Raw genomic sequence first — 12,372 nt, 5'->3', positions numbered from 1 at the left:
CGAAAATACAGCAGATATTGCAAAAATATTTTATCTGTTGATGAGAATAAAACTAAACAGCCCTATAGGTATCTATTTGTTATTGTACATATTTATTCACAGATATATGTAATTTTATGTGTTTTCGTGCTGTTAGTCCGCATTCTTATCTCCTTTATAGCTGGCTTATGATAACAAACGTGTTTATACCATTGTCGGCCAGATTAAGATATTACGTGTAATATAGATTTATCTAACTGACCAAACAATTTCCATAAACACAATTCAATTAATCTTGTATCAAGTTACAGGCGACTGGTAGTCTAATCTCATGATACAAACTAATCTAGAATTCATTCAAAACTGTTAAAAAGGTTTTAAAACATAACATATTATTATTTCTAACTACTACTGTATCTTTTATTGTAATCAATACTTTAAGCTAATTAATTTAAGATACAATTGCTTTTCACAATTTTTTGCGTCTACTGACCACATCTCAGTTCTCCTGGTGGTGTCACCCTACGATAAAGCGGCCTTTACACTCGGCAATTCGGAGTTTTATAAGCAATCGCTTCGTCTTAATATTCAATTAGGTGTAATTGCTAAGGAGATGAGGATGATATCTGCGCCAGATTAACGACGCTACACATAATTCGTTACCGTAATGGACCAAGTTATGGTGGCTGTAATTTTTTTACAGTGGCGCTGTGTGTAGCCGGCTTTATAGGCTTGGCAGGACTTCGGATAAGAGTAGGCTACTAATTATTTTTAGAATACATTATAAAATAGTACTAAATAAACATCCTGGAACATCCGACGCTGTTTTGACAACAAGATTAAAAAATAACGAAAATTACATAATAATCTTTTTTTTTTAATTTACAATTCTATACAAAAAGCTATGTTTCCGCCCGGGATCGAACCGGGGGCCTTCTGCGTGTTAGGCAGATGTGATAACCGCTACACCACGGAAACTTGATCGCCTTACGAAGAAACAGTGTTTGGTAGCTTGAAGTGAAAGTAGAGTGTGTGAGATTATGTAATGACAATCATTGGTCTTAGTGACTGGTAGATATTGAGGTCACCTGCTCGACTACCGTTGAGAGTTGTAGTGTGGTCAACATTCTAAAAGACTAGACCTAATGGTTTAGCTAAGCAGTGACTCTACATTATTTAAAACCAACAGAGCTTAATGAACTCTTGCTTACACACCCAAGATATGTAGCCGAAGTAATTAGGGAGACTATTATACTTTCATTATTACAGGTAGAGACATAAAGATGTTTATTTATAAAAAAAATTGTTTCCGCCCGGGATCGAACCGGGGGCCTTCTGCGTGTTAGGCAGATGTGATAACCGCTACACCACGGAAACTGATGCCTCAAAGATTCAAGTACACAAATACAATAAAATAAGACCAAATATAGATAAACGAGAAATTACTCTACTTCAGCAAAAGCTATGTTTCCGCCCGGGATCGAACCGGGGGCCTTCTGCGTGTTAGGCAGATGTGATAACCGCTACACCACGGAAACCCATACTTAAGGCACTCAAATTTCAATTTAAATTATTGACTATCGATATCATAAATAATATTTGAAGATACAGATTTTATCGAAATAGTTTTATAGCTACGGGATCATAAATAAGTTTTTTTTTCTAATCCCGAAGTAGAATTAATTTAGTACCTCAATCGCAAAATAGATTAAATTTCAGCTGTTCTCTACTTGCAGTCATGGCAAATTATTTGGCATTTTTAAATTCAAAGGTCATAGTTGTTTACAAAGCTGAACATACTAGCTCCTATACCTACACAATGACGACGTGTGCAGAATAAAAGAAGAGCGAATGGAAAACAGTAGCAGGCGGAGGTAGTATCTGTAAGGTTGAGAAATAGATACCAAAATATGAAAAACATAATTATAATGTGTAACAAAATGATATTATCTACTTCAATAATTTTTTACACTTAAACATACAACCGACTTCAAATAAAAACTACTGGGCCAAAATACAACAAAATTGGTTCATCCAGCCGTAAGCATAAAAAAAAATAAAAAAATGGAGATTATCCTCCTATTTTAGTCGGTTGCAGTGATAATGTCAAAGATAATTTCCATACAACCGAGAGCTCACGGAGAACTCTCAAGGACATTTAATTCAATTGTTTACAAGGATCACACACGATAACCGGATTGTGCTCGGGCCAGCTAACAGCATTAGACTAAGACCGCGCCGTCTTATCGATATTGTATCGATATACAATCGATACTCGGCACCGGTGTGATCGAGTTAGCGAGTTTGAGGTTGAATTAGCATTGATGGATTGGATACGGGTGTGGAACTTTAAGGTAATGTTTATATCGTCAAACTCCTGGCTTATTGAAGGAACAATAAAAAGGTGTTTACTTGTGATTCAGTTTATGAATACATACATATAAAATACTTGATCCTGAAAAGAATTTTATTTCTTTGAGTTATTTCTGTCATTATTTTTCTTTATTTTTTTTTTCTCTTACAATTATCTTACTACTATTATATTTTAGAATTCTGTTTTTCAACCATAATTATAAAACCAAGAATGCATAGTAAACTATCCGAAAAAATCAGCTGTGATAACAGTTCAAGAATAGATAGCAATTGACCGCGAAATAGAACGAAGTCCAAGAACTTGAAGTAGTTGTAACGGGACAGTTTATGAGCCACATTACCATCACTTATAAGGACTGTACAATGGTTATCAATATTGATCACTAATCTATTGAAACTAATCCCCGTGAGCACTTGGCATACATCACGGTACCAAGATCAGTTCTATTAAATAGCTTACATAAACATCTCAATAGACGTTAGCAGTACATTGTGTAATCCACTTGTCCTCAATCGACTAACTAATGTGCATGAATTAATACACGCGCTGTAATGATGGTGTAAGCCGGTGGACGTAATGTGCGATCAGCGCCGACCGCTGCGGGCCGGCGGTATCTGACCGTACGTAGCTGTTACCGGTATATCACGAGACATCATGAATTAACAAATAATAAAATACGGTTTAATGTAAGAATTCTAGACAATTTAGTAATAATAAGGAAATTAGCCAAGTAAGTATGAGTAAATAGCAAAAATTCAATAAAAAAACTTAAAACACTGAAAGTACTTAAAATCGTTGTATGCATAATGCACAACAACAGGGCTCTCCAAACCCAAGTTACATTAAGCAATAACACAACAAAGTCTCCGTCAGTTTACGTAACACGGCTACAATATCACAATTTTATAAAATTAAACCCATCCCAACTCAGTATTCCGTAAGCACAGAACATAAGTAATTCGGCAGTCACAAAGACCTGCGGCGAACAAAGATAACGATGTTTTGAATGCCACTCAACTCATTACGTGCCGATATCTTTCCTCAGGAAGCATTTCACCTAGACTTTACTCAGGACCTAACTCTTACGGCGGCTGCAAATAAAACCCAATCTTCAGACTACGAGACAAAGTCCAAGTTTCTTCGAAAACTATTCCACAATAGCACTAAGTACCTAATGAGCGTACACCAGCCGCCGTGAATAGGAAACGTCTTAATATAGAAGCCCGCAATGTAATCTAAGCTTTGAGCTTCAGATATAACGTTGAGAATGGATTGAGGTGAAAGTTCGGCCGGTAATACAAGTGGTATAGTGTAAAGGAGGGATTGTACAAGCGTAATTAGTCATTAGTGCGACAGCGCAGTGGGCAGGAAGAGGCCGCGATTGATCGGACGTGAGAAACTGCCTTAGGGCTGTTTCACTCGAAATAGTTCTTGCAGGACAAGAGTACTGACACACTGGAGTGGTAATAAAACACACTTATCCACTCCTACTACATTCAATGGTAGGTTTCTATCTTCTTATAGCAAAATCTTCTCGGACAATTTGTGGGACATGTGCGGTACGGAATACTGATCGCATCTTTAATTTACGAATAGAATACTTGAGACGTTAAATTAACCTAGAACTATCACAACACCAGCAAATAATAGTCAGGCTGTCAACAGTCGACATAATAATTAACAATACGTCCCTACGCCGGATCACATTAAAGTCACTTTAAAGGTATCCCAACTCATACAACTCTCCACAAATTGCAATGAAATAAAATCCTTAATATTTCATTAACGAATATAAAATGAAGTAAAATTGTAATTATCTCATTAACATAGCCAATATCCGACCAATTGTATTACAATACTCAGGGCCATCACCCGGAGAGATAAATGATTAATTAGTTCGTAAAATAACGATCATTAACGTAATCATATTGGGGGAGCGAGGGCGGAATATGGCGGGAATAAAAAGTTCTTTATTGGTATAGCTCACTTCAACAAATTGATACTTGGCCAGGGCATGTGCGGAACACTCTTTGGATTCGACAATTTTATAGTTGTGCCATTGGGGGTCCGTAGTGATGACGACTATGGTGGCAGAATTTAGCGAAATAGGCAACAGAAATGGATTCAACTTATTTTACAGCATATATAAACAGAATTAGAATGTTTCATGCTTATTGTAAAGATTACTTCAGCACTGCGAAAATTTTCTTAAACCACACAGATAGGGTTCAAATCTTGATAACCGCATAGGTTCTAAGAACTTACTGTTTTTCTTTGAAGTTTTGATGCTATAAAACAATTAATAATATTACAAGTGTAACATAATCGTTACTTATCAGATCAATCCAATCATCCATAACGGGAACACGTAAATGGGACATTTAGTAAGAAAACAGTCATAAGCACACCTCTGCCCCCGCCGGCGACTTGCGAACTGCCATAAACGTGGCTCCATAAAAACAAATCAATCAGCAGTGCGGAGCCGTTACCTCCACCTTATCATTGCGCCCTGGTACTCGGCAGGCCTCGTAAACGGCCCGATTAACTCTGACGACCGTAAACGGACAAAACTTTGATATTAGTATTTTTGTTCCAACGGAATCACTCATCACGAAAGTTTAGTGATATTTTAGTAGGTTATGGTTGTATGCCTTGTGTTAGTGACCTTTAAAAAAAACTTCGCAAAACCATTTGATAACCAAGTTGCAAATGCACTTATTTTCTGTTGCTAAAGAAGAGCCAATCGACTCTATAAATCAAAATAAAAAATAGCTAGAATTTTTCGTTCAAACACGTAGAGTAAGTGATTCTATCCTTCCTGTATGAGGCAAATGTTTCACAAATATAATTTTATTTGATCCCTATTGCTATCACCTACATACAGTGTCCAGGAAAACATCGGCCATCGATATGCCGCGTCACGTTCCGACGTGTTTTTTGTACCCCCTGTAGCTTGGCCAGGGTTGCTATATATATCGACTGGAGGTTGCGGTCAAATTTTCATTTTTCATGCAATAAAAATAACTAATTTTCTGGTTTTTAAAAGGACCGGTACTAGCAAAACACAACATGACAAAATAAGCTGTACTGTGTGTGTTTGAGTGCAGTGCCGGCCGCTAATGTCTTAATAAGTTTACCAGCAGAACCGCGATAGAAGAAGTGACTGATATTGGAAGTCAATTGTTGTTGATTGCTCATCATCAGATTACACAGATAGCCGAGTGGTGTTGGTATTAAATTGTGGTGTTCGATCCCCGCCTAGGTCATCATTTTTGGTGTTTCACGAAGGCTTGCCCTGGGTGTCTTGTCCACAAGGATTAGTATTATTTATTTTTTTAATGCTGTCGCATGTTATATTTTAAAATGCAAAGATTTAATTCATCTTTTAAATAAATAAATACGCACAATATCAGTGCATGCCAGCCCTAGTCTAGGTGTGGTAAACAGGGTGCACAGATAATCCGTATTGATAACTATCGCGTGTCGTTTGCCCGTCTGTATGTTAGGTTCCGTTGCACGGCGGGGGATTAGGGGAATATACTCAACAGATATTCTGAAGAAATATTTAGCGGAAGTATGTTGATAAATACTAGCTATAAGATAAGAAAAGTAACAAAAAATAAGTTGAAAATAAATGTTACGTAATTTTAGAATATGTTTCATCGAAGGATAAATTGTTTCGATTCCTTTTAAAAACCAAACATCTAATTTAAATTAAATTACGTATTCAGTATTTTTTGTAAATCTGTCTCGCGGACTCAACAGATTTACATTATTAGATTTAGTCGAATGCCCTATTAAAATAATAATATTTTCCAACAAACAAGTTTACTTTCTTGGTAATGTTTGACGCATCTCCAGTTCTGTTTTAATTTACACAACAATAGTTTTCACATATTTTGTAGATAAATACCTATGGTCAATACAGGTGTTGAATAATGTAGCCAGTTGTTCAAAGATTATCGAAGCGCAAACGCAAGGTGCACGACGCTGAGCCCATCATGTTCCGATTTCTTGGAGCGTTGCTTAACCTGCAAATCTTAATATCATACAGATCTTCCACGGTCACGTGACAAGACTCCTTAGAGTCGAAGGTCGGTGATACAGTAGGCGGTGCAGGCGCGGCCATGCCAGGGCATGTATTTTTTTTGGATTTTCACAGACAAGGGATCGCTCAAATTAAAGACCTACTTTCAGATTTTTTTTTAATCTTTTCATACATATTATGATAAGATATTTATTTCTTTCATAATTGGATACCAAATACGTACCGTCATTTTTAATATTTTTACTGCATACTTTTCAATAAAATCTCCTCATCAAAGCATCTGAATCCTTAAAATATTCAATAATACAATAAAGTAGTTGGAGGCGTACTGTTCGTCTTAGTTATCTGAACTGGTATTCTCCCGCGAGCCGTTTCAGTTTCTTAGCGCGGTAACTCAATTATACGGGACAGGTCGACGCGATATATATGCGTTTTGCTAACTCACAATTTAAGCCATAAGACGTAGCGGGTATTTAAAGAGCCCTTTTGTTTTAATCACATCTATTAATTAATTTTTCTTCTTGACTAGCAAGGCCAACTATTACGCACGTATTACACTTTCACTTAAGAATTTACTGTAAGAAAGTACAAAGGCTGCTTAGGTAAATCACTGATTAAAGTTCCCTAAAAATTCCATTAAACAAACATCCAAAGTAATGTAAAGGGAAGCTCCCTTAAAAGGTTTCATCATGCACATGTAAAATTGATCGCTGAATGGTATGGAAAGAAACGCAGAGTGGGTTTTTGGCAGGTAATACTGGAATAGTTTTGCTTGAAGTGTTAGTAGGTGATATCAGGCCCTCAGCAGAACAACTCACATTACAATATCGCTGGCTCTCTAACCTTGGCGCCTTCGTCCGCGGGGCGTGCGGTCGACATAACTCATAGGCTCGCACCTCGCACTCCGTTAACTTGCAAACTTTGATATATCACCGCGGGCTCCACCTGAAACACAACCCGCTGTCCCGACATGCTACAACACTTACATTTCATTATAAACACTTTATTACTGACATTTGGATACATTGTAGAGTTTAACTAATTATTATGTTAATCGCTATGTGGAAGAGAAAGACCGGCTGTTTTTATACGTGCCTCATACTATGAATATAGAGCAAACCTGTTAAATTACTTTGATATTTACAATCGAAAACCCTGAAAGATCTTTTTTTTTATGATATAAAAATATAATATTATGCAAAAGCCATGTTTCCGCCCGGGATCGAACCGGGGGCCTTCTGCGTGTTAGGCAGATGTGATAACCGCTACACCACGGAAACTGATGACAGCACAACCAAGAAAACACTTACTTAAAAAAAATCTAGACCTTGGTATAACAAAACTATTGCACCTCCAAAAGAGTTGTTTCCGCCCGGGATCGAACCGGGGACCTTCTGCGTGTTAGGCAGATGTGATAACCGCTACACCACGGAAACCGCGCTGCTATGCTTTCAAAATAGCCGTACATACACTGATTACGCGCTCAAGATACGGGGCCGGCAGTGAAAGTGGTCTTAAATTAGATCAACTTGTTATCTTAATACGTTTATAAGCAGCATTACATACTACGATAATACTCGCGTAAGTTAATTTTATTTAATCTACCGACTGATAAGTTTGTCATAAACAAACACACTACATTATTACGCTCCTTCTGTAAATATGTTAATTAAATGATAAAATGGCGAATGCAGAAACCTCTTAAGAATATCGGATACAGGTCAGAGGTTTATTTTGTAATAGTTTATATGTCTGAGGTAAGATAAAGTATTTCAAAATTTAATAAACTCAGAACTTAAGCCCACTTTAATCTTGCAAACTCGTAAAATGTCAATAATTCATTTATCACATATACATGTACACTTAGACGCAATTGTCTTTATGATATTATCTTATCTAGATCGAACTGTAGCACCTCTTTAAACTACCATAATTGTACAAAGCTCACACCTCGCACTGCTGCAACTTACCGCGGTGTCTGCTGGCCTAATGATGCTTTATGCGCCGATATATTACCATATTAACGGCAAGGGACGCCGGGACTCAGTCATATGTTATTTATACTATAAGTGCTAAGACTGAGTATAAGTTACTTTGTCTAGGAAGTACAGAAAGGTATTCCGTGAAACTAATTAATGTACTCTACTTTTTCAAACGAAATATTTATTACAATCCAATACAGCTAGTCTTGATCATGATCATTTGATCTACCATAGCACATACATTCTTCTGTTGAAACCTATACACAAAATCTGAAACAAAGAAAAGCAAATACTCACAAATCAAGTCTTTTGAAAGTCGGTATCAGAAACAAAATCAGATATAAGAGCGTCGCCTAGCCAACTGTCTCCAGCAGTTGCAAAATATTCACCAACAATATCAAAAAACCTGAAGTTTGCACGGGGCTGCCGAGCGCCGGGCCTTCGCAACATGGCCGCTCAAAATTAAAAATAAATGACTCAGAAAAATACACTACAGTCCATGATTTGATTAAATTAAGGGGAAAATACCTCACCGTTCACAGGAAAATAGGCGCATACTCTGCTTTTTGTTATTATTAAAAGCTTTTTTTGTTGGTGTTAAAGGACTTCATTTTGCAAATACGTCGATTTGCATGAATTTACTTTGTCCCGCTTCAATGGAGCTCACAAATATTTGAATAATGTTCAGTGTTTTGTGATGGTGGAGATAACAAGCCTGGACAACGAATTGCTTTAGTTTAGCTAAAGTTTTTGTGGTTTATTTTGCCTATCGTAACGAAATTAATTGTATTTAATCGGTATCAATTTAACCTTTCCCGATATTTCTTTCTTGTACGTTATAATTAGATTGTAGCGAGCAAACATAACAATATTATACGTGCCAAACATTAGAAGCCTACAAACAATATATCACAAACACGTATGACATTATAAACGGCACTCCATTACAAGCAGAGATCCCAAAACGATAATTCTTACGACACCAAACTACACATATGGCGGACAATTTAAACTTAAATCGTGATAACCCGAAACTGCCGGCCGGCAATAAAACTTAGCCGCTAACGGTTAATTAGAGACAGTGTCCGATAGATGCACGATTTATAACACAATTTGAGGCAAGACTTGGGACGGGTGGTCACACTATCGGATCGGATGACTGATAAAGGAGTGTGGTCACCCTCGCCCGAGGCGCTCTATTGCTCCCCGGAGAACACTTTCTTGCTGGACAATGCGCGCTAATAAAGCTATGGAGACGATGCTTTCACTTTATTATGCCTTAGTTAGTGCTTCTCAAATTTCTATTTAAATATTCAATGTACCTAATGCAAACAATAAAATAAAGCTGATATATGCGAGCATCAATTAATATTATTCGTGTACGACAATCGCAGAACATACCGTTATATTATGTACCTAAGTTACAGACAAATATCTTTATATCCCATATTAGTAAACTACATTTTGGTATTAGGAAAAAGGATGGAAACACTCAATCCTGAAACATTCAAATCCACAGCATCTCGACGTCTTCCAGTGTGCGCTGATTACAGAAACATGTAGTACACAATTCCGTATCGTCGCCGGATCGCTTTGCTATCCGTAAGTATAACATATAAATCTTGGCGATCGAATCACAACTGGTGTTGGATCGGGTCGCAGCGACCGACCCCCGCGGGCTACGGTTAAGTTCGAAGGGACCTTTCTTTGGAAATTAGCCTAAAGCGTACCTACACTTAGGAAGAACAAGTAGCGGCTTGGACAAAATTTGTTTTCATTATGAAACTGGATACCGTAGCCAAATGTAATCTCTCACCAAGCTCATTTCCGAGTAGCATGGATTTCAGTAGTGTAACGTCAACATTTTTGACCTTTTTATAATATTTATGTAATATATCCAGCTACTTTAACTACTTTATTTCATTCCCTTATCAAAATTACTTATCGTCATCGTACATTTACAAAGCATTTAATTGAATCCCCGAGTTATGAAGGCGAGGTAAGTTGACCGCACGCAGCGCCCTCTGTCGACACCCGCCCTGCAACGCGTCCGATACTTAATAGACTTGTTAAAATTAATTGCTCTATAAAACTATGGTGTGCGTTCTTAGCCTCACTGTGAGACAGACTAAAATGCACCTTCAGGTTCATTGTTAGAGTGTATTTTTAGGTGTGAAGAGTCTACATCCTTTGTGTACTAAGTAAACTAATGATTGTGTCGCTGTTAATCAGGTCAAACGCACGAAATTGGAAACTTTCAAGTTTTAATGCTCTGGACATTTTTATGGCTGCACTTTTACTTGGGGTACCGCGGGTTCAAACGCATAGCTACCATTTTTTTCTGAGGCCAAACTTAATATTTCTAGTATTATCATGATTATATTCTTATAAAATTTTAGTGAAATTACTTACCTTATGTAATTATTTATTTTTCCAAATTAAACAATATTTACCACAGCGTTCACCCTGTAACTCAGTGGGTATATTTATTGCTTTAAAAATTGACTGAAACATAATAATTATATATTTATACAGAACCATTACCTTTAAATATAATTGTTATTATATGTCGACTAGTCTCCCATCACTCAAGACCGTGTGTCCGTCACACTCATGATTTACACTCACTAAGTATTAAAACTTTACAGTCTACTTAATTACTTCCGCGCCGATACGATGCGATCGTAAACATGTTTAAACAAAATGGCTGACTTTTACTGAAGCATGCACTTTTTCTATCAACAAAATCTGGCAGTTATCATGATATTTAATGTTCTCATGTTAAATGCTTTTTGGATGAGCATAACGACTGTAATAAAAAAAATACTAAAAACTACTTCCCAAGGGCGAAAAAAACTTCAGACAACCTTTTCAGAACAGATATATTTCAAACAACAACCCAAATGAATTAGTTCAAGCCTCAACAATATTGTGATCATGAACAGCTCTATATTATTTACCTTAAGATACAATCACGTCATAATTAATATTAACGAGGTGCTCTGAGGGCAGGCAATTAGACCCCCAAGATCTGGGACCCCTTGAGCACTGGCTGATAACACACAGCCAACCTTAATGGACGAATATGGCCTATCATTATACCTATTTGAGGAAATTAGCCCGTGACTGATAGTCGGGAACATGGAAACTAATCGGATCACACATTTATGACGTAGAAGAGCTTTGCAAGAAACTTCTGATGTCATAAATGGGAAAGTATTCTTGATACATTTCTTAGCAAAAAATGACCTTTTAAAATCAATATGTATTAAATAAAAGTTACGTTAGAATTGACATATTTCTAAAATGATGTTACTGGTTTCATTTACATTCATCAACTTTTGTGAGAATCCCCGTAGTTTGCAAAGACACTTCGCTCAAGCTGCAGATCAAAGAAGATACTAACCCCGACGTTGGTTTTCCGAACACAGTTCAATTTATTCTGCAATTGAAATAAAAGAATAAACAGTGTATTATAGAGGCAGATCTTGTGTATCAAGCAGCGCCCTCAAGCACGCTGGAACGGGCGTCAGAACTCCCCAAGTTTTTAATCTTTTAAGCAAGAGAGTCGACCCGACGCGAACCACTTACGAGAGGATTATCTCACTACATTTAACTGAACACCGTTATTTTATACATTGATTTTTTTGACGGAGGTAAGCTGTAGTTGGGGGTTATTTGTTGCTGTTTTGTTAAGGAATGTTCTTTTGGAAAACACCGTTTTGTGCTGACTGTAGGATACTGATAATTACCATGAATTTCCTCTTAAAGTTAATTGTGATCAGAATCTTCAGTGACTACTATATTTCCTTTTAAACATAACAGATCTGTAGAACAATCTTGAAGCATTACCTTCTATTGCTTAAGGAAGCAGATAACACTAAATAAAGGGCTTCGCAGTGGGCCGCGGTCGCATTCTCTGTCGCTCAAAAAACTTGCGATCGCCAAAACCAAGTTAAATGAGGTCCCCGAACAAACGGCAAGATCAG

At 37.0% G+C, this 12,372-nt stretch overlaps 5 non-coding genes across 5 annotated transcripts; all 5 read right to left on the bottom strand.

Moving 5' to 3' along the window:
• Nucleotides 1–884: 884 nt before the first annotated feature.
• On the bottom strand, nt 885–957 carry Trnav-aac. Its single transcript has one exon. It is a non-coding gene; the product is annotated as a tRNA-Val (tRNA).
• A 326-nt stretch (nt 958–1,283) lies between these two features.
• Trnav-aac lies at nt 1,284–1,356 on the bottom strand. Its single transcript has one exon. It is a non-coding gene; the product is annotated as a tRNA-Val (tRNA).
• Nucleotides 1,357–1,444: 88 nt separating this feature from the next.
• Trnav-aac lies at nt 1,445–1,517 on the bottom strand. The gene has a single exon. It is a non-coding gene; the product is annotated as a tRNA-Val (tRNA).
• Nucleotides 1,518–7,608: 6,091 nt separating this feature from the next.
• Trnav-aac lies at nt 7,609–7,681 on the bottom strand. The gene has a single exon. It is a non-coding gene; the product is annotated as a tRNA-Val (tRNA).
• Nucleotides 7,682–7,764: 83 nt separating this feature from the next.
• Trnav-aac lies at nt 7,765–7,837 on the bottom strand. Its single transcript has one exon. It is a non-coding gene; the product is annotated as a tRNA-Val (tRNA).
• Nucleotides 7,838–12,372: the final 4,535 nt, after the last annotated feature.

Source organism: Trichoplusia ni, chromosome 15, assembly GCF_003590095.1.
Source record: "Trichoplusia ni isolate ovarian cell line Hi5 chromosome 15, tn1, whole genome shotgun sequence".
Lineage (NCBI taxonomy): Eukaryota > Metazoa > Arthropoda > Insecta > Lepidoptera > Noctuidae > Trichoplusia > Trichoplusia ni.
The sequence above is the reverse complement of the archived record's forward strand: the minus strand, read 5'-3'. Positions and strand labels throughout refer to the sequence as shown.